At 43.8% G+C, this 24080-nt stretch overlaps 1 protein-coding gene across 2 annotated transcripts in view; it reads left to right on the forward strand.

Annotated features, from left to right (window-relative positions):
- DGKB (diacylglycerol kinase beta) overlaps positions 1-24080 on the forward strand; it is a 784212-nt gene that overhangs the window by 661774 nt on the left and 98358 nt on the right. The gene's annotated exons all lie outside the window — the stretch shown is intronic.

Here is a 24080-nt window from a genome sequence, read left to right on the forward strand (position 1 = left end):
TACCAGGCTTGTCCCTGGTTCTGGGCAAGACTCTTCTTAAGTTCTGAGCCTTCTCGGTATGAATGGGGCTGCTCTTGTTTGGCCAGGGCCCAGGCTGAGATAAGGATGAGGTGCTTGTGCCCCCATAGTGGAAGTCCAGAGGTGCTAGAAAAACTCACTATGTGGCAACTCGCAGGGGCTGATTTATTAAAATTGAAGAGGGCAAAATCTGATGCAGCTCTGCCTAGAAACCAGTCAGCTTCCAGGTTTTATTGTCAAAGCTTAACTGAGCAAGCTGAAGTTATGAGCTGATTGGCTGCCTTCTTTTTTGTTGTTTGACATGCGTGGCCCTTCCATGTGCTCCTCGCTGTGAAGGCCAGTTATAGACTGCGGCAGTGGCCATTTTTTGTACTGATTGGCTACCATGCACAGCTGCACAACTAAATCAACCCTACAGTGTTTTTAGTATGGCACCATGGTCACAGCACTCTTGCCTTCTGGGCTGGGCCTTTTAGTCCAGGACTAGGTTCATTTTTATACTAGCCAGAAGGCCTCTGTCTTGCACTTTGGCACTCTAAAACACTTATTTATTAACATGCATGTTGCCCTTTACTCACTCCCGATTAGTAGGATGTACAGTAAGTCCTTGAACTCACCTTGAAAGTCTTGGTGGGGAGGGCAAATTATTTATTTGTCAGGTTCTTCCCCTCCCATGGGGTCTCCTTTTGGGGAAGACCCACCTAGTACTTGGGTGGACCTTGCCTTGGCAGGATCACTGTAGAATGGGTTCAAAACAGAAACAGAATAATGATGCAAAGCAGGTAAAGCCAGAGGAGGTACTTGTTAAAACTATTTAAAAGAGGTAGAAAGGTAAAAAATAAGTCCTTGAAGGTAATTTAAAGGTGTAGTCCTTAGATAGATATAGTCCTTAGTACATATAGTTTTTAGTACTGAAATAGCGGCAGTTTGGTACTCTAAAGCACTTATTTATTAACATGCATGTTGCTCTTTACTCACTCCCGATTAGTAGGGTGTACAGTAGGTCCTTGTCCTCACCCTGAAAGTCTTGGTGGGGAGGGCAAATGACTCATTGGTCAGGTTCTCTTTCTCCCATGGGATCTCGCTTTGGAGAAGACCCACCTTGTACTTGGGGTGGACCTTGTCTTGGCAGGTTCACTGTAGAATGGGTTCAAAACAGAAACAGAATAATGATGCAAAGCAGGTAAAATCAGAGGAGCTACTTGTTAAAAACAATTTAAAAATGGTAAAAAATAAGTCCTTAAAGGTAATTTAAAGGTGTAGTCCTTAGATAGATATAGTCCTTAGAATATATAGCTTGTAGTACTGCAATAGTGGCAGTTCCCCATTCAGATAGAAATCATATCTGTGGGCAATCAGGGAAACAACAGGGGGCACCAACTAAGTGTAGTAAACAATAGTTCAAGGTGGTTTCCATCCATCTGGTTCTGGTCCTCAGGGCTTCTCCATGGGCTGGTGTCTGAATGAGTGGCTCCACCAGAGGAGCAATTAATCTGGCAATTGTTCTGAGATGAGCGATCTATTTACTATCACAGTGAGTTGCCACTTGTCTTTCTTAATAAACAACTTATTTATTACTACACTTAGTTGGCACTCCCTGTTGTTTCTCCCTTCTACAGTAGACTGGGGCAGGGGCGGACTGACAACTCATGGGGCCCCCAGGCAATAGGGGATCATGGGGCCCCTGTGTCCTTGCCCAAACTCAAAAAAGCCTATGAAAAAGGTACCAGGGGCATCTCATGAGACCCCCTACTGACCCCGGGCCCTCGGGCAGTGCCCGAGTTTCCAAATGGTCAGTCCGCCCCTGGACTGGGGGTGTCGTTTTGGCCAGGGGACCACAAGTACCTTGTCCCTGTCAGGAGTCTTGTACCCCATGGGTTTCAGGACTGGGGTTCTTTCTCTTTGGAAGAGGAACAACTTATGTCATCCTGTGCACTTTTTAGTGTGCTCACTTTCTTTTCACCTGGTGTTAGTTTTGTGCAAAATGTGGGAAATGAAATTACCAATGATTCCCAGCTTCCGGCAGCTAAATCAAACCACAAGAGAAAAAAGGAAAGGTGACTATGTGCTTCTGGTGAGTCTGACATTAAAGTGAACCTGTCAAACAGGCAAAGCACAGGTTGACTTTCAACTGTCTATACAGTAGTAGGATCTTCCCACTAAGGTTACATTGAAATTCTGCGAGCCACCAAGAGCTATCACAATTTAAGTTAAAGGCTGACTCATTATCATTTTATCGTTCATTAATAAGCATTAATAAAAAGAGAAAGCCTTGCTAAAAACATAACCTAAAATAAAAGGACCTCAATAAGGTAGTACGTGAAATTACGATGTGTCAATTGTTAATTATTCCTATATGCCAGTGATTATTATTAATCCATAAAAGCCGTGTAGCATTTATCTTCCCCTGTTGCCTCTGTCTTGCTCTACTTCCTTTAAAATGATGAAATGATCAATAATCGTGGCTGCAGCTGGTCCTTGTGTTGGCAGGCTGCCAACCGGCTCCTTCAGAGAACAACAAAAGAGGGGAAAAAAAAGCTTGCACCAATTTCCCAGCGATGATACATGGTGTGCGGCTTTGTTAACTGAACTTTCCTGTCTAACTAGTACAATATGAAAATATGGTGAGAGCTAGCGGAATAGAAAAAAAGCCACTTTATGTCACGTACAATATGGGTTCATCACACATAATATTTAAATGTCCCATCCCACCCTTGGAATCACACATATACCCGAAAACCTAAAGTGGTATTAAACCCCCCCCCCCACATGGAAGAAAAATATATTTTTTACATATTTTAAAAATATTCTTCCCAAATATATTGACATAAATTTGAAATACTACAATTTTGGCCGTATTCAATATATTTCCAAATATATTTCCAAATTATATACATTATATATATAAAAAACGCATAAAAAATATATAAAAACGCATAGCAACATACAGTATAGTGTGTGCGTATATATATATACATACACACTGTATGTTGAAATGCTTTTTTTTATATATTACAAAATATATGAAAAATATTTTTAAAAATACATTTTCAAATATACTGTATGTCTTTAAAAATAAATTTAAATGTATTTACATTTTTGGACTGCAATTACAAATATATGTAAAAATTATATGTTAAAATTACTTTTTTATCTGTTACTAAAAAATCTGAAAAATATATTTTAAAAATATATATTTTTAAATATAATTTCATAGATTTTGTAATATATAAAAATGCATTTCAACATACTATATATATATATATATATATATATATATACACATATACATATATATATACATATACATATATATATATATATATATATATATATATATATATATATATGTATATATATATATATATATATATATGTATATATATATATATATATATGTATATATGTGTGTATGTATATATATATATATTGAATACGGCCAAATTTGTAGTATTTCAAATATATGTCATTATATATTTGGGAAGAATATTTTTAAAATATATTTAAAATATATTTTTCTTCCAAAAATCAGAAAAATATATATTTAAAAATATGTATTTTTAAAGATATTTTCATATATTTTGTAATATATAAAAATGCATTTCAACATACTATATATATATATATATATATATATATATATATATACACAGCGATGAGCGAACTATTGGCGCTTTATAAATACTGTATAATAATAATATATATACATACATATATATGTATATATATATATATATATATATATATATATACAGTGGGGATCGAAAGTTTGGGCACCCCAGCTAAAAAATTGTATTAATGTGCGTAAAGAAGCCAAGGAAAGATGGAAAAATCTCCAAAAAGCATCAAATTATAGATTAGACATTCTTATAATATGTCAACAAAAGTTAGATTTTATTTCCATCATTTACACTTTCAAAATAACAGAAAACAAAAAAATGGTGTCTGCAAAAGTTTGGGCACCCTGCAGAGTTAATATCTTGTACTGCCCCCTTTGGCAAGTATCACAGCTTGTAAATGCTTTTTGTAGCCAGCCAAGAGTCTTTCAATTCTTGTTTGAGGTATCTTTGTCCATTCTTCCGTACAAAAGTCTTCCAGTTCTTTGAGATTTCTGGGATGTCTGTCACGCACGGCTCTTTTAAGGTCTATCCATAGATTTTCAATTATGTTGAGGTCAGGAGATTGTGAAGGCCATGGCAGTTTACGCCTCTTGATGTAATCCCCCGTGGATTTCGAGGTGTGTTTAGGATCATTATCCATTTGTAGAAGCCATCCTCTCTTTAACTTCAGCTTTTTCACAGATGGCATCAAGTTACCATCCAAAATTTGCTGAAATTTTATTGAATCCATTTTTCCTTCTACTCGTGAGATGTTCCCTGTACCACTGGCTGCAACACAACCCCAAAGCATGATTGATCCAACCCCATGCTTAACAGTTGGACAGAGGTTCTTTTCATTCAATTCTGTGCCCCTTCTTCTCCAAACGTACCTTTGCTCATTCCGGCCAAAAAGTTCAATTTTAACCTCATCGGTCCACAGAACTTGTTTCCAAAATGCATCAGGCTTGTCTATATGTTCATTTGCAAAGTTCAAACGATGATTTTTGTGGTGAGGACGTAGAAGAGGTTTTCTTCTGATGACTCTTCCATGAAGACCATATTTGTACAAGTATTTCTTTATAGTGGAATAGTGTACCACAACTCCAGTGTCTGCCAGATCTTTCTGGAGGGATCGTGCAGTCAAACGTGGGTTTTGAATTGTTTTTCTCACAATCCTGCGAGCTGTTCTGTCTGATATTTTTCTTGGTCTTCCAGATCTTGCTTTAACTTCCACTGTTCCTGATGACTGCCATTTCTTAATTACATTCTGAACAGAGGATATTGACATCTGAAAACGCTTTGCTATCTTCTTATAGCCTTCTCCAGCTTTGTGAGCGTCAACTATTTTCAGTTTCAGTTTTCTAGACAACTGCTTAGAAGAACCCATGGTGCTGATTGTTGGAGCAAGGTCAGATGAGTCTGGGCATTTAAAACCTTTGAGATTGACATCACCTGGTCTTCCCAGACGACGATTGAGAACAATCCATGACACTGGCAGGTCTCAGCTTGGCAAAGGGGGCAGTGCATGCTATAAATTCTGCAGGGTGCCCAAACTTTTGCAGGCGTCATTTTTTTGTTTTCTGTTATTTTGAAAGTGTAAATGATGGAAATAAAATCTAACTTTTGTTGACATATTATAAGAATGTCTAATCTGTAATTTATGCCTTTTGGAGACTTTTCCATCTTTCCTTGACTGCTTTATGCACATTAATACAAATTTTTAGGTGGGGTGCCCAAACTTTTGATCCCCACTGTATATACACACACACACATATATGTGTATGTATATATATATATATATATATATTAAATACGGCCAAATTTGTAGTATTTCAAATATATGTCATTATATATTTGGGAAGAATATTTTAAAAATATATTTAAAATATATTTTTCTTCCATGTGGGCCCCCAAAAAATATGTAATATATTGTAGCTTACCAATACTTAAATGTGGTGGCTGTTTTTTTTTTTTTCATGATTTTTCCCCTTTATTTCACCTGGTGATCCTGCCAGTAACACACCTCCTGTCTAAGGTCCCTTTCAGATGGGGCGGACCTGTCAGCAGATCCACCTGTTCAGCAAGGGATCTCTCCGCTGATCCCCGCTGAGCAGGCGGATGGCAGGTCTGTGTCCGTTGCTGCAGCCCACTGTCTTCTATGGGGCAGTCACTTTGAAATGGACCGCTTGTCCATTTCCACCCAACTGTGATCCAATCCACCGGACAGATGGGGAACGGATCCTGTTTTTGGCGTACAGGATCGGATTGGATGCTGGCGGATGTCGGTGCACAATTGTCTGCTGGCACCAGCCAATCCATAGAGGTCAATGCATGGTCCAATCGGGTCCCCTTGAAAAATCAACAGGCGAACCCATTGCTGGGCACTGATGGACGCAACTGCTGGGCAGCACTGATGGGTGGCACTGCTGGGCACTGGTGGGTGGCACTGGCGGGTGGCACTGATCATCAGTGCCCTGATGATCAGTGCTGATCTGCTTTGTGACAGCTGCCAGGTATTGGCAGTAACCGGCAACTGTATTTACTCGGTGATCTGTTGTGTCATTGGACACAGCTGATCACATGGTAAAAGGACTCTGTGATTGGCCTTTTACTTCGTCACGTGATCAGCTGTGTCTATAGGTCACGGAGAGCGCCGGGGGCGCGCCGCTGGGGGCGTGTGGGATGGCGCGTTCTGGGAGGATGTCATATGATGCCATCCCAGAACTGGATAACCGCGCTGTAGCCATCATTCGTCTGTAGTGCGGTTACCAAGTAGTTAAGTAACACGTACAGGTCCTACCCCTCCCCCAGCCTATGACTGGACAGTGGAAGGAGAAGCAGCAGACTGAAAAACCTATCTCTCTGTTACTCTGCTCTTCCATCCTATCAGCATGTCCCCTGTTAACACATGAGCACTGTAGCACTGATTGATTCCTTGTTCTGCTTCTCCCACCCCCGGTCTGAGCTCTGCTGTACAACAGGTCACATATGGGAACTTACACTTCTTCAATTAAAAAATAAATTTAATGATGTGTTAATGAATACTGAATTAATGATAAAAGCTGTCTTTTATATCTGCCTGGAGTTCTGCTTCAAACTGGTCATAATGTATTGTTTCTGAATAAATAAACAATTGTATATGACTGTGAATGCTGAATTCCTGATGAACCTTGACAAAAGTGGCCACTTAAACTGAAGCCGTGGGTTTGCTACTTGTGCAGCCTGCTTATCCAAGTTCGTACAACGGGAATAAAGGATTTTTGATTATTCTGCTTTGACCTGCAGCTGCCCTTCTCCTTCCAGGTTCTGTAAAAAGACTAAATGAAAAATCTACTCCTGATAGTTAACTGCTTACCCGCTGCCCAATAGTAGAAGTACTGCTACAGGGCGGCAGGGCTGTGCAAAATCACATATAGGCGTACCTCGGTTTACGAATTTAACCCCCCTGGCGGTATTCCCAAGTGTAGCTCGGGGTAAAGTTTCAGAACCACAAGTGGTAACCCCGAGCTACACTCGGGCTTATCATGCGGCGCTGCTCCGGGATCCCTCGATCACTTACCTTGTCCTGCGCTCCCGCGATGTCCCTCTTGCAGTGTCCCCAGCAAAGTCCTCTGGTGGATGCCGGCATCTGTCATCTGGGTTCCGTTCCCTGCGACGTCAGGACGTACGGGGGGACGGAAAGGCGGGAAATTTGGAAATGACAAAAAGTGACATTCACTAAAATCACATAGTAAAACATTCCTGTATCAAACCATTTCACATACATTTTGTCCCGAGTGCTTTGTCCGGCGCCCTGCCTGCATTGTTACTGTTCTTTCTGCCTGGAAACTGAGAAACTTCCAAAAAGCATCTGTTTAGGTCAAAAGCGGTTTTAGACCGGCTAGAGAACAGTGATAGTAAATTAGAACCACTTGCAGAATTGAGTGATAATGATTCGTGGGGGAAATTCCTCATCAGACACTGAAAATGATTCTGTGACTTTGCTCAGCGATGTGAGAACTTGGCGCTATATTTCAAATTTCAGTGTTTTTGGTTTGATTATATTATTGAATTAAATTTATTATTATTATATTATTACTTTTTATGATTATTTATTAAATTATAATTTATGATTTCGTGTTTCAAGTTTTATCATCCCCGGAATGTTTACTAGACTCTTGTTCGGACAGATTTCAGTGAGTTATTCCTAAAAATTACAGCCTACAATAAAAAAAAATTACATATTTCCATGCAAAAAAATGTACCGCTTTGAGCACAGAAATATGGACATAATCAGACCGCTAGGGAGGTTAATACGTCCTGCGGGACTTTTCGTACTGAGAAAAATTTGTAAACTGAAATGCTGTTTCCCATAGGAATGCATTGAACACCAATTAATCCGTTCCAGAAGTCAGAAAAAAGTAAAAAAAAAGTCTTTTTTTTTTGGGTCAAAACTCTATAAAGTGCACTTTAAAGGCATAGTGCTGTACAGGGACATGATTATAAAAAAATTTGTAAATACATTCAAAACCAATTAATCTGTTCGTATTGCAAAAAAAAATCATAAACCGAAAATTACGTTAACCGAGGCATTCGTAAACCGAGGTATGCCTGTATATAGATGTGATTTGCATAGATGGCTAGAGATGTCAATCACCGGGTCCCGGTTGCTGATTTCCCGCCAGCACTCGGTGATTGTCGGGGAAAGCTGACAGGGGAGAGACCTGAGTGTAAACAACACAGATCTCTCTCCTGTCAGCAAAGACATGCTGCTGTGTATTTCTCTGCACAGCAGAGAAATACACAGCAGCATGTCTCTGTTCTAAAACAGCACACAGCACATGATGTGAAAAACACACAGCACACAGTTAACCTTTTGATCGCCCCCAGATGTTAACCGCTTCCTGCCCAGTGCCATTAGTACAGCATCAGTGCTTTTTATTACCACTGATCACTGTATTAGGCTACGTTCACACTAGCTCCGTCAGCAGGCATCAGACAGGCGTTTGAGAAGTGTTTTTAATGCTTCTCAAATGCCTCTGAAAATTCTGCACATAGCAGCACGCAGCGCTGTTCACACGGAAGCGTTAGCATCGCGGCGAAACTGGCACCTCTGATCGAGTCAGGAGGAGTTGAAGCCTCCCATTCAAGTCTATGGTGCCACTCTGCAAACGCCTAGCCGGCGTTTGCGACACGGTTGCAAGGCGTTTGCGGAGCGTTAACCTCCCTAGCGGTATTCCCGAGTGTAGCTCGGGGTAAAATGTCAGTACGAAAAGCGGTAACCCCGAGCTACACTCGGGCTTAGTGATCTAACTAGAGTATTCTCACCAGTACTTGTTTTCGTGAAAATGCTTTCGATACCTGAAACTGATACTTTGCGGTTCACCCAGCTGCCGCTTTACAGGTCTGGGGATTTGAAATCTCCACGGCTTTCTGTCCTCTCCTTGCAGGAATGACAGTATGGGCTAGCCGGCTTCTGATTGGACGGCAGCATCACTGTGCTGACCAATCAAAAGCCGTCTAGCCCGTACTGTCAATATCAGGGCCATGGATAAGAGGGTACCACCAGTCCTCCTCCAGGTCCCGGCTAGCAGGGGGCCCAGGCAGCTGGGTGAGCTGCAAAGTGTCAGTTTCAGGTAACGGGAGCATTTTTACAAGTACAAGTACTGCTGAAAATACTCTGAGCATCCCTAGTTATATCACACCCAGGCAGCTGGGTGAATAGGATGTGGGCAGGGAGGGTGATCGGCATGGTGGGGGCAATAACTGGAACCGATCCCCTGTATGGCTCTCTCTGCAACAGCTGAAAGCCGGCTTCTCCTCTTCCTCCCATTGGTTTTCATCTGCTGCAGAGAGAACCATACAGGGGATCAGCTCCAGTGATTGCCCCCAATCCTGCACCCATCACCCTCTCTGACACCATATGTTTTCTCCAGCTGCCCAGGCCACCCTGTGTGCCCCCACCCCCAGTGGTGTATTTAGGTTTCGAGCTGCCCTAGGCAACACAAACAATGGCTCCCCCCCCCCATGGAGAAACCCTGACACCAGCCAACACCCCCCTCCCCCACAAAGAGAGCCTGACATTGACCAACAACACCCCAGCTCCCCCATCCTCACCTGAGAGAGCCTTCCACTACCACTGCCCCCCATACACTGTCAAACCCCCTCCCTACCCTGGCAAAAGATAAGACACTCACCTTCACAGCTCCAGACATCCCCAGGAACAAATCAGGCTCTGCATACACCATCAAGCAGCCCACAGTCTCTCTCAGATCCTTCTGGTCCCCATTTTGTATGTGTCCCTTCTTCCTTTCCTTCTTTAGGAGGACAGTGCTGCCCCCCTGAAAAATGCCGCCCTAGGCAAATGCCTTGTTTGCCTTGTGGTAAATACAGTGGGGCAAAAAAGTATTTAGTCAGCCACCAATTGTGCAAGTTCTCCCACTTAAAAAGATGAGAGAGGCCTGTAATTGGCATCATAGGTAGACCTCAACTATGAGAGACAAAATGAGAAAACAAATCCAGACAATCACATTGGCTGATTTGGAAAGAATTTATTTGTAAATTATGGTGGAAAATAAGTATTTGGTCACCTACAAACAAGCAAGATTTCTGGCTCTCACAGACCTGTACCTTCTTCTTTAAGAGGCTCCTCTGTCCTGCACTCATTACCTGTATCAATGGCACCTGTTTGAAATTGTTATCAGTATAAAAGACACCTGTCCACAACCTCAAACAGTCACACTCCAAACTCCACTATGGTGAAGACCAAAGAGCTGTCGAAGGACACCAGAAACAAAATTGTAGACCTGCACCAGGCTGGGAAGACTGAATCTGCAGTAGGCAAGCAGCTTGCTGTGAACAAATCAACTGTGGGAGCAATAATTAGAAAATGGAAGACATATAAAACCACTGATAATCTCCCTCGATCTGGGGCTCCACACAAGATCTCACCCCGTGGGGTCGAAATGATCACAAGAACAGTGAGTAAAAATCCCAGGACCACACGGGGGGACCAAGTGAATGACCTGCAGAGAGCTGGGACCAATGTAACAAAGGCTACCATCAGTAACACACTACGCCGCCAGGGACTCAGATCCTGCAGTGCCAGACGTGTCCCCCTGCTTAAGCCAGTACATGTCCGGGCCCGTCTGAAGTTTGCTAGAGAGCATTTGGATGATCCAGAAGAGGATTGGGAGAATGTCATATGGTCAGATGAAACCAAAATAGAACTGTTTGGTAGAAACACAACTTGTCATGTTTGGAGGAGAGAGAATGCTGAGTTGCATCCAAAGAACACCATACCTACTGTGAAGCATGGAGGTGGCAACATCATGCTTTGGGGCTGTTTCTCCGCAAAGGGACCATGACGACTGATCCATGTACAGGACAGAATGAATGGGGCCATGTATCATGAGATTTTGAGTGCAAACCTCCTTCCATCAGCAAGGGCATTGAAGATGAAACATGGCTGGGACTTCCAACATGACAATGATTCCGGGCAATGAAGGAGTGGCTTCATAAGAAGCATTTCAAGGTCCTGGAGTGGCCTAGCCAGTCTCCAGATCTCAACCCCATAGAAAACCTTTGGGGGGAGTTGAAAGTCCGCGTTGCCCAGCGACAGCCCCAAAACATCACTGCTCTAGAGGAGATCTGCATGGAGGATGGGCCAACATACCAGCAACAGTGTGTGCCAACTTTGTGAAGACTTACAGGAAACGTTTGACCTCTGTCATTGCCAACAAAGGATATATAACAAAGTATTGAGATGAACTTTGGATATTGACCAAATACTTATTTTCCACCATAATTTGCAAATAAATTCTTTCCAAATCAGCCAATGTGATTGTCTGGATTTTTTTTCTCATTTTGTCTCTCATAGTTGAGGTCTACCTATGATGCCAATTACAGGCCTCTCTCATCTTTTTAAGTGGGAGAACTTGCACAATTGGTGGCTGACTAAATACTTTTTTGCCCCACTGTACATCTAGGCTCACCCCCACAGTGCTGTCTGCTTCCCTTCTCTCCTTCCCACTGGCAGTTGAAAGCACACAATAGGATCCTTCAGAATGGAGAGTGGGGGAAGGGTCCAGTAAATATGTCATGTTTACCAGACCCTCCTTTCCTGAATGAACATGAGTGATCGGTACTGATCACTCACTGTGTTCGTTCATAACTGAGGCATTATAAACTGTGTTTTTTTTTTGGGGGGGGGGGGTGAGGGCTGTCAAGTTGGCTGTATGGGGCCCCGTGGTTTCTAATAGCAGCCCTGCGGAATATAAGCCTGTACAGAACACAGTATTTTTCACCATATTGGGTCTTTAAGAACATTTTAGGTGGATAAACCCACAAGAGACCCTTAAAACCGAAATATCAGTTTTGAGATGATCTTTATATTTATTTGACTATTTCTTACTTTAAAGCGGAGGATTAAACTAGGTGCTACTGTCAGTAAGAATTAAATTTTACAGCCGCTCAATTCGTCATTTTTATGATAGGCATTAAACTTAGTTTATCAAGTGAAAAATCTGTTCTTATCTTTATGATCAGCACTTAATTGCCTGTATGATGCTATCTGGTTAAATGTTCAATATATTGCTCACGCAAATTAGATTTCAGAGTAATAAAATCAGGGTTTTTTGCTTTTCTTTTATGCTTCTGAAAAAATAATAATCACAAGTTTTTACTAGGGTTAGGCAAAGTATCCACCAAGTTCTGGATCTGCTCCAGATTGCAGCCTTATTATCAGCGATTGGTTGATATTGTAACGGGCAGCACAGTGGCTAAATGGTTAGCACTTCCACATGGCAGCACTTGGGGTCATTGGTTCAAATCCTAACTATGGCACCACCTGCCTGGAGCTTGCATGCTCTCCCTGTGCCTGTGTGGGTTTCCTCCAATTTTCTCCCACACTCCAAAGACATGCTGGTAGGTGAATTGGCTCCTGTCTAATGGGCCCTAGTATGTGTATGTATGAATGTAGGTTAGGGAGCTTAGATTGTACACCCCTTGAGGGTTAGGCTCCATGTACACCGGACATTTGGAACGATGGAAACTGACTGCTGAAAACGTAGGGTAAAAAACGTCTGTTTATGAGCGTTTGCGTTTAGAAGCATTTTTTTTAATATAACCTCAGGAGACCTTCCAAAATGCCCAGAATGCACTGAGAAACAGTACAAAATTAACGATTTCAGACATTTTGAGAGAAATATAGAGAGAGCAGAAGCAGAGAGATCAGTATGCGTTGAGATCTTTTCTGGTTGTATTCACTATGGATCCCATCCTGAGCATAATGCGGCACGTTCTACCATTTATTCCTTCACGACAAACCTGGAACTGACTGCGCTGGTGTACCGGGTCTATTTGAGTACATGAAAAATGCTTTGCATGCATTTCTGATGATGAAAAAAGGCTCTGGACAACATCTGGATATGAAACAGTTAAAAAACGCTTCTAAACGCAAACAGCCGCGTTTACAAGCACTTGGCGTTTGAAACGCTGATAAAATCTTCTCCCAAAGATTTGGTGCGTTCAAAAAAACATCTGTAAACTCTGCCTGTAAACGATGATGTGTACACATAGGAGAACATTAGGGAGAGTTCAGGAGCTGCTGAAAAACACTGAACAACTCCTGAACATCAGTTTATCAGCTGCAGTGTACATGAGCCCTAAATTGGTTGAAAACCTGTAGTGCATGCAGTGAGAGCTGATTGGAGGGAATGGACCCCTCCCACCACCACCACCACCACCTATCACACAACACACAGAAACAGAGCTGAGGCTGCCAATCACAGGCTGTGTGCTGGAGCTCCCTATACGCACACCACTTTCCTAATAGGGTTAATGAACAGAATGCGGTTGCCAGGGGGTTACCAGGGGTTGCTGCTGAAAAAAATGCAGAAAAGCTCCTGAATGTCAGTTTATCAGCTGCAGTGTACATGGAGCCCTTAGGGACTGATGTGAATGTACAATATATATGTAAAGTGCTGCGTAAATTGATGGCGCTATATAAGTACCTGAAATAAATAAAAATAATAAATGAAACCCTGTCAGGTTCTTAAAAATGCCGCTTTCAGACCCCAGTCACACTGGATACAATTTGCATGCCTTGCAAATTGCAACCTATTGCCCACAATTACAGCGGTCATGTCAATGCAGTTCTGACTTGGTCGGAGCCGCACTGATTTCTAAAGTAGTACATGCACTCCTGTTGGTGCGATTTGCATAGACATCTGTATCAGATGTCTTTCAAATCACACCTGAAATCAGCAGGTCACCCGACTTCACTGTAAGTCGCATGATTTCAAAGTAGGGTTTTATGCAGTGGCGTCCCGACGCAGGTGCGGGGGGTTTGGTCCGCACGGGGTGACACCGACCGCACGGGGTGACACCGGACCCGCTCCAGAAAAAGGTAAGTTGTAAAGCAAGCCAACGATCCCCACAGGATGGATCCGATCCATCCTGCGGGGATCGGCTTTCTTTACAACAAACTTTTTCTTGGAGCGGGTCCGGTGTCACCCTGCATAGGTTGCATGTTGACGATCCTGCGGGGATTGTCGGCATGCAACCTATACGGCTTGACACCGGACCCGCTCCAAGAAAAGGTAAGTTGTAAAGAAAGCCGATGATCCTCGCAGGATGGATCGGATCTGTGGATTGGGGAGCATAATGGATCGGAGTCCGATCCATTATGCTCAATCCGCAGACCCAATCCATCCTGCGGGGATCGTCGGCATGCAACCTATACGGGGTGACACCAGACCCGCTCCAAGAAAAGGTAAGTTGTAAAGAAAGCCGATCCTCGCAGGATGGATCGGATCTGTGGATTGGGGAGCATAATGGATTGGAGTCTGATCCAGGGGCGGACTGACCATATGGAAACTCGGGCACTGCCCGAGGGCCCGGGGTCAGCAGGGGGCCCCATGAGATGCCCCTGGTACCTTTTTCATAGGCTTTTTTGAGTTTGGGCAAGGACACAGGGGCCCCATGATCCCCTATTGCCCGGGGGCCCCATGAGTTGTCAGTCTGCCCCTGGTCTGATCCATTATGCTCAATCCGCAGACCCAATCCATCCTGCGGGGATCGTCGGCTTGCAACCTATACGGGGTGACACCGGACCCGCTCCAAGAAAAGGTAAGTTGTAAAGAAAGCCGACGATCCCCGCAGGATGGATCGGATCTGTGGATTGGGGAGCATAATGGATCGGAGTCCGATCCATTATGCTCAATCCGCAGACCCAATCCATCCTGTGGGGATCGTCGGCATGCAACCTATACGGGGTGACACCAGACCCGCTCCAAGAAAAGGTAAGTTGTAAAGAAAGCCGACGATCCTCGCAGGATGGATCGGATCTGTGGATTGGGGAGCATAATGGATCGGAGTCCGATCCATTATGCTCAATCCGCAGACCCAATCCATCCTGCGGGGATCGTCGGCATGCAACCTATACGGGGTGACACCAGACCCGCTCCAAGAAAAGGTAAGTTGTAAAGAAAGCCGACGATCCTCGCAGGATGGATCGGATCTGTGGATTGGGGAGCATAATGGATCGGAGTCCGATCCATTATGCTCAATCCGCAGACCCAATCCATCCTGCGGGGATCGTCGGCATGCAACCTATACGGGGTGACACCAGACCCGCTCCAAGAAAAGGTAAGTTGTAAAGAAAGCCGATCCTCGCAGGATGGATCGGATCTGTGGATTGGGGAGCATAATGGATTGGAGTCTGATCCAGGGGCGGACTGACCATATGGAAACTCGGGCACTGCCCGAGGGCCCGGGGTCAGTAGGGGGCCCCATGAGATGCCCCTGGTACCTTTTTCATAGGCTTTTTTGAGTTTGGGCAAGGACACAGGGGCCCCATGATCCCCTATTGCCCGGGGGCCCCATGAGTTGTCAGTCCGCCCCTGGTCTGATCCATTATGCTCAATCCGCAGACCCAATCCATCCTGCGGGGATCGTCGGCTTGCAACCTATACGGGGTGACACCGGACCCGCTCCAAGAAAAGGTAAGTTGTAAAGAAAGCCGACGATCCCCGCAGGATGGATCGGATCTGTGGATTGGGGAGCATAATGGATCAGAGTCCTATCCATTATGCTCAATCCGCAAATCCGATCCATTCTGCGGGGATCGTCGGAGGGGGTGTCACCAAGTGTTACCGCACCGGGTGACACCAACCCTAGGGACGCCTCTGGTTTTATGTGACCGGGCTGTAAAGCTCAATGGAAGAGAAGATTCATGGTATTAACCTCTTCAGCAGCCCAAGGGGTCTTACCTCCCCTCTTTTCTAGCACTTTTGAGAGTGTTGGGGGGCCTTTGTCACCCACCATGCCCTTTGGTTCCATCCTCTGATCCCTACATTAGTCCTCTAGTGACCTAGGGGGTAACAGGATAGGGCTTCCCTGCACACTGCAGGGAACGTGGGCATCTGGCATTTCCGGAAGCGTTGAATTCTAAAGTGTATGATGGAGACTACAGGGGAGGTTGGGGGCCACCAATAAGGTGAATATACTACCCAACCTTCAGATGCATTGAACCTAATAGAGTCACTTTATTGCCAAAAATGTGTTGGTTTGTATTAACCACTTGACCTCCAGAAGGTTTTACCCAGTGTATGACCAGGGCATTTTTTTTTGCTATTCAGCACTTTACTACTTTAACTGGCAATTGCACAGTCATTCAACACTTTACCCAAATGAAATTTATATCATTTGTCACACACATCAATCTTTTTTGTAGTATTTGATAAACAATGTTTTTTTAATTTTTTTAATTATATACTGTGAATGAAAAATGACTGAAAAGTTAGAAAAAAAACATATTTTCTACTTTTAAAAACATAACCAATAAAATTCAAAAAGTCTAATTTCTTCATATGTATGTCTTTGGTAGAAAAAAAAAAATCCAATAACTGTATATTCATTGCTTTGTGTTATATTTTATTTATTTATTTCAGGTACTTCTATAGCGCCGTCAATTTACGCAGCGCTTTACATATATATATTGTACATTCACATCAGTCCCTAACCCTCAAGGGGTGTACAATCTAAGGTCCCTAACTCACATTCATACATACACATACTAGGGACAATACAGACAGGAGCCAATTCACCTACCAGCATGTCTTTGGAGTGTGGGAGGAAACCGGAACAACCGGAGGAAACCCATGCAAGCACAGGGAGAACATACAAACTCCATGCAGGAGGTGTCATAGTCGGGAATCAAACCCATGACCCATTTACTGCAAGGCAGATGTGATAATCTACAAACCATGGTAAGCTCCAAGGAGCAGGGCCCTGGAACCCCTCGTGTATTGTATTGTTACTGTACTGTCTCATGTTCTGTCTCCCACTATAATGTACAGCGCTGAACAAACTTTTTGGCGCTATATAAATACTGTATAATAATAATATTGGTATATACTGGAATTTACGCAGCTATAAATGCAACACTGTATTGGCAGTGATCAGTAATGATGGGTTGAGCACCCCCGTGTTCGGTTTGCGGTCGAACATTTGAACCTATCGAAAGTTCAACAGCGAACTTCGAAGAGAGGGAACAATTCACTAAGCGGGATCTTACCACATCTGAGTATGCAGTAAGATACCTCACAGCTACTAAAAACATTCTTTACTGTTTCAGCTGTCAGTGGGGTTCTCTGCTGACAGCTGAATCTAAAAAGCACACAGTTAACCCTTTGATCGCCCCAGATGTTAATCCCTTCCTGCCCAGTGCCATTAGAACAACGCCCCAGATGTTAACCCCTTCCTGCCCAGTGCCATTAGTACAAAGCCCCAGATGTTAACCCCTTCCTGCCCAATGCCGTTAGTGCAATGCCCCAGATGTTAACCCCTTCCTACCCAGTGTCATTAGTACAAAGCCCCAGATGTTAACCCCTTCCTGCCCAGTGTCATTAACACAGTGTCAGTGCTTTTTATTAGCACTGATCACTGTATTGTTGTCACTGGGGATGTCAGTGACACCAAGTCAGTTCCCCCCAGTGTCAGAATGCCCGCTGCCGTCCTGCTATAAGTCGCCACCACTAGTAAAAAAAGAAAAAATTCCAATATTTATACCGCCATTTGCAAGCGCTATAACTTTCACATAAACCCATTAATTTACACAAATTGGGATTTTTTTTAGCGAAGACATGGAGCAGAATACATTTTGGCCTACATTTATGACAAAAATTTTTTTTTTTTATTTTTTTTTTGCCTAGCAATTAAAAAATTAAAAAGAAAAAGTTAGCCCCCCCCCCCCCCATCCATACCAAGCCCTTCGGGTCTGTTATGGATTTTGAAGGGAACCACCACACCAAAATTGTTTAAAAATTGGCTTGGGGGTCCCCCCCAAAATCCATACCAGACCTTTATCCAAGCATGCAGCTCATGAGAGCAGGAGGGGGGGGGGACAAGGGAGTGCCGCCCCCCGAAACATACCAGGCCACATGCCCTCAACATGAGGGGGTGCTTTGGGGGGCCCCCATTAACAGCTGCGGAGAACAGAGCTGGAGGTGGGAAAGAGTACCTGTCAAAACTAGGTACCCACTCCCCCCCAAAAGGTGCCAAATGTAGCAACGGAGAAGGGGAGGAGACAGCAGGGGTGGACTGACCATTTGGAAACTCGGGCACTGCCCGAGGGCCCGGGGTCAGTAGGGGGCCCCATGAGATGCCCCTGGTACCTTTTTCATAGGCTTTTTTGAGTTTGGGCAAGGACACAGGGGCCCCATGATCCCCTATTGCCCGGGGGCCCAATGAGTTGTCAGTCCGCCCCTGGGAGACAGATAAGTGGAGCTTCCACTTTTGGGTGGAACTCCGCTTTAAGTAAGGGCAGATGATTTATGTAGCCATTTACTTCCTGGAATCCATCTGCCCTTAGCTCAGGGCTACAGACAGTAGGGTTTGCTTGACTGAGAAAACCCCTCCTCCTCTCCTGAAGACTCCTGGGATGTATGACTTCTTTTGCCTAGGCCTGGAAACCAGGAAGTAACAGAAGAAATGTAAGAAAAAAAGAAAAGGTTAAAACAAGTAACTATAATAAACTTACCTATCTATTTACTAATTCTAGCAGCATAAGAATTAACTGCTACTGGGCGGCACATGTGTGCAAAATCACGTGTATATATACGTGATTTTGCAGTTCTGGGTAGGGGGTGCGCACGCATCCTACCCGGGCTGCTATTCGCAGCTTCGGCCGTCAATCACCAGTTCCCGGCCGGTAAATCCTCTCCGGCACCCGGCAATCTCCGAGTATTACCGACAGGGAGAGACCTGTGTATAAACAACTGTCAGCTCCTGCACACTGCTTTGTATGGCTCTGCATAGCAGAGCCATACAAAGCAGTGTGCTTACAATGTAAAGCACAAACACAGCACACAGTAAAACAGCACACAGTTAACCCTTTGATCGCCCCAGATGTTAACCGTTTCCTGCCCAGTGTCATTAGTACAGTGTCAGTGCTTTCCATTAGCACTGATCACTGTACTGGTGTCACTGGGGATGTCAGTGACACCAAGTCAGTTCCCCCCAGTGTCAGAATGCCTCCCGCAGTCCTGCTATAAGTCGCTGATCGCCACCATTACTAGTAAAAAAAAAAAAATCCAATATTTATACCACCATTTGTAAGCGCTATAACTTTCACATTAACTCATTAATATACACGTATTGGGATTTTTTAGCAAAGACATGGAGCAGAATACATTTTGGCCTAAATTTATGATGAAATTTTGATTTTTAAAATTTTTTTACTGGACATGTTTAATAGCAAAAAGACAAAAATATAATTTTTTTTTTTCAAAATGGTCAATCTTTTTTGTTTATAGCGCAAAAAAAATGCACAGGCGATCAAATACCACTGAAAGAAAGCTCTATTTGTGGGAAAAAAAGGACGGGTCAATGCTCTGGAGGGCAAATGGTTAGAAATAGTCAATGTTGGTTGAGACAGTGATGTTCAGCTTTAACTGACCACGCTAACTTTGGCCTGGACATCCAATCATCCGTGACCTCTGGCCAGGGCTGTGGATAAGGGGGTACTACCAGTCCTTCTGTACGGGGCCCAGACCAGCAGGGGGGCCTAGGCATCTGGTTGAATAGGATGTGGCTAGGGAGGGTGATCGGCATGGTGGGGGGGGCAACAGGGGCGGACTGACAACTCATGGGGCCCCCGGGCAATAGGGGATCATGGGGCCCCTGTGTCCTTGCCCAAACTCAAAAAAGCCTATGAAAAAGGTACCAGGGGCATCTCATGGGGCCCCCTACTGACCCCGGGCCCTCGGGCAGTGCCCGAGTTTCCAAATGGTCAGTCCGCCCCTGGGGGGCAATTATTTGAATCAATCTTCTGTATGGCTTTCTCTGTAGCATCTGAAAGCTGGCTTCTTCTCCTCTCCCTCCTGCTGGCTTTCAGCTGCTGCAGAGAGAGCTATACAGATCGGTTCCAGTAATTGCCCCCCCCCCCACCATGCCAATCACCCTCCCTGTGCACATTTGATTCACCCAACTACCTGGCCCCCACAGTGCCGGCTTCCCTCCTCTCCTTCCAGTTGCAGGCACACAATAAGATCATTCAGGATGGCGAGTGGGGTAACGGTTCGATAAATATGTCACATTAACCAGCCCCTTCCTTTCCTGAATGAACACAATGAGTGCTCAGTATTGATCACTTACTGTGTTCATTCATAACTGAAGCATAGCAACCTGTGCTTTTTTTTTTTTTTGAAGGGGGCCCTGTCAGGTTGGCTGTACGGAGCCCCATGGTTTCTAACAGCAGCCCTGCCTCTGGCCATGGAACGGTTAAGCACAATTAGCTACGTAGCCTGGATCATTCGTTTCACTCGTTGCCCGGAGTTGCCCTTTAAATTCTTTTAGCAAGTATTTATTTTGCTTATGTTTTTTTCACCCTGCTAAATAACAGATTGGACCGGGAAATATTTTTGATAGCCTTAGCAAGAATAATATTGTCAGTAACAGCTCAGAGAAAAGTGGTGAAGTGCGATGTGTCTGAACCTTCCACATTGCAAAGTGTTTCCCAGATCTTTGTAGGGACCTGGAGTCGGAGTGGGGTGGGGGGGTGGAGAGAAAATAAGATCTGCTTATGGAAGCAGATGATAGAAGTCAGAAATTACCCAGACTGCAGATATTTCCTTTGCACCTGGCACTGGAGGTGTTGGCCTTGCCAGCTCTTTGCTCAACACAGATGTTCGTGTATTTTTATGAAAGTGCAACATCTACAGTCAAGTTAAAAAAAAAAAAAATTAAAAAATTTGCTGCACTAGAAATGATTGCCCTAATCCGAGTCCTACACTTTATTAGCACACCTGTATTTTTGAAAAGACCTCACATTCCTCGATTCACTGCTTGATATTGCTGGCATGCATTATACACGTTGGTCGGTATGTAGAGAAATGTGAAAATGTGTAACAAAAAAAAAAAAAAAACAGTTCACTTAAAGCAAACTTGGCATTATGCTCATGTAAAATAAATAAATAAATCATAACTGTATTAAAAAAAAAAATCACATTTCATCTTAAATACATTTCAACATAAATGCATCTTATATTTTGCTAGTGCTACTATATGCTTCACACGTTCCTTGAATTTCCTGTGCAAATTATATTCTGGAACTACCATAGTTGGGTAATGGGAAATGGTCAGATACAAAGGGAACTTTACATCACTGCTTTGTGTTGTTCATTGTCTTCAAAGCTATGTGAGACTTTAACCTCCCTAGCGGTCTGATTGAGGTTTATTTACTAAAGCTGGAGAGTCCAAAATCAGACTCCCTTCTGCATAGAAACCAATCAGCTTCCAGGTTTCATTGCCAAAGCTTCATTGAACAAGCTGAGGTTAGAAGCTCATTGGTTTCTATGCAGAAGGGAGTCTGATTTTGGACTCTCCAGCTTTAGTAAATAAACCCCATTATGTCCATATTTCTGTGCTCAAAGCGGTACATTTTTCTGCATGGAAATATGTAGTTTTTTTATTGTAGGCCTGTAATTTTTAGGAATAACTCACTGAAATCTGTCCGAACAAGAGTCCAGTAATGATAAATTTGAAACACAAAATCATAAATTATAATATAATAAATAATCATAAAAAATAATAATATAATAATAATAAATTTAATTCAATAATATAATCAAACCAAAAACACTGAAATTTGAACTAGAGTGCCAAGTTCGCACATCGCTGAACAAAGTCGCAAAATCGTTTTCAGTGTCTGATGACGAATTTCCCCCACGAATCATTATCACTCAATTCTGCAAGTGGTTCTGATTTACTATCGCTGTTCTCTAGCCGGTCTAAAACCGCTTTTGACCTAAAGGGACGCTTTTTGGACTCCATGGACGTTTCTCAGTTTCCAGGCAGAAAGAACAGTAAAAATGCAGGCAGGGCGCCGGACAAAGCACTCGGGACAAAATGTATGTGAAATGGTTTGATACAGGAATGTTATACTATGTGATTTTAGTGTATTTAGTGAATGTCACTTTTTGTCATTTCAAATTTCCCGCCGTTCCGTCCCCCGTATGTCCCGACGCTCGCAGGGGACAGAACCCGGAAGACAGATGCCGGCATCCACCGGAGGACATTACAGGGGACACTGCAGGGGGGACATCGCGGGAGCGCAGGACAAGGTAAGAGAAGAACAGATCCCAGAGCAGCGCTGCATGGTAAGCCCAAATGTAGCTCGGGGTTACCGCTTGTGGTACTGAAACTTTACCCCAAGCTACACTCGGAAATACCGCCAGGGAGGTTAAAGTGATACTAAAGGCTATATATATATTTTTTTTTAAACATCTCTATACTTACCTGTTGTGTGCAGTGGTTTTGCACAAAGCCACCCAGAACCTCCTCTTCTCGGGTCCCACACCGGCGCTCCTGGTTCCTCAATCCTGTCGGGTGCCCCCACAGCAAGCAGCTTGCTATGGGGCACCCTCTGCTCCATGTGTCCATTCACACACAGAGCCGTGGCTCTCTCTTTTCTCATTGGCTGTAGTGGGCGCCAATTGCTCCCACTGCTGTACCAGTCAATGAGGAGAGGGAGCCCCAGGATAGCTGTGACTCCAGTGCACGTTGCTGGATCAAGAAGGGGGTTAGGTGAGTATAAGGGGGGGGCTGCACAGAGAAGGTTTTTTTTTACCTTGAGCCTTTACAACCACTTTAAATGTACAGTCCGCCTGTTTGTAGAGGTAAGAAAAATTGCAGTAGACTTTATTGTGGTTATGAATCTCTGAAATGAAAAAGTAACAAAGCATAACCTTCTATAGTGCACTCAATTCAGAGCACTAAGTATCATTTCTGTCTGCTGTCTCCTTCCACTGCATAAGTCACTTTTTATAGATTATGCAGACTCCTGGAGTACAGGAGAGGGAATCTCTAGCACACATCCTGTGATTGACAGCCTCAGCTTTGCATGTTTCCCTACAGGACAGGGCTCTCCAAATGTTTCAAAGAGCCAGTTTACTAACATTCAGACTTTAGGAGGGCCAGATTGTGACCAATGGGGGTGTTCTGTCTCTCCAATCTAAGCATTGAAAGTGTGATCTCTGTAACTTACAGTTGTGATGAGATAGCGATAACTCCAATCTTAGTTGAATAACACAGGCAGTGACTCGATCAGATGACACCTTGTAGATCTTGTGAAGTTTATTTAATAAACTGAGCGAATCTTACAACAATGAACATCGGATAGGCCAAAAGATCATAATGTGATCTACTTCATGACATGAGGCTTGAAGCTGAAATGCATTTCTGGGAAAAGGGGTGGGCTATCTATACAGCATTAAAAAAACCAGAGAAAAGGGAGGAGCAGAGACAAAATACAGAGAACACTTAAAGGCATATGACAGTCATGTGAAACATGACAGGGGGTCAAAAATGTCCTGGACTCAGCATCAGTGAGAATTAACCTTGGCTCAGGGATAGTAGTCTGTTACATAGTGCCTGTGGAGATATAGTAGCTCATCATTGGTATTACTGGACGGAACAGTACCATACAGGGGTGGACTGACCATTTGGAAACTCGGGCACTGCCCGAGGGCCCAGGGTCAGTAGGGGGCCCCATGAGATGCCCCTGAAACCTTTTTCATAGGCGTTTTTGAGTTTGGGCAAGGACACAGGGGCCCCATGAGTTGTCAGTCCGCCCCTGGTACCATATCATTGGTATCAGTGGGAAGAATATTACACCAACATTAGTATCAATGGAAGGAACCGTGCCCTATTGTTGGTGTCGGTATGAGGAATAGTGCCCCATTGTTAGTATCAGTGGGAGGAATAGTGCCCCATCATTGGTATCAGTGGGAGGAATAGTGTCCCATCATTGGTATCAGTGGGAGGAATAGTGTCCCATTGTTGGTATCAGTGGGAGGAATAGTGTCCCATCATTGGTGTCAGTGGGAGGAATAGTGTCCCATTGCTGGTATCAGTGGGAGGAATAGTGCCCCATCATTGGTGTCAGTGGGAGGAATAGTGTCCCATCATTGGTGTCAGTAG

The sequence above is a fragment of the Staurois parvus genome, unplaced genomic scaffold, assembly GCF_062004578.1.
Source record: "Staurois parvus isolate SC_StPar_1 unplaced genomic scaffold, SC_StPar_1.0 ptg000779l, whole genome shotgun sequence".
In the NCBI taxonomy this organism is placed as follows: Eukaryota; Metazoa; Chordata; class Amphibia; order Anura; family Ranidae; genus Staurois; species Staurois parvus.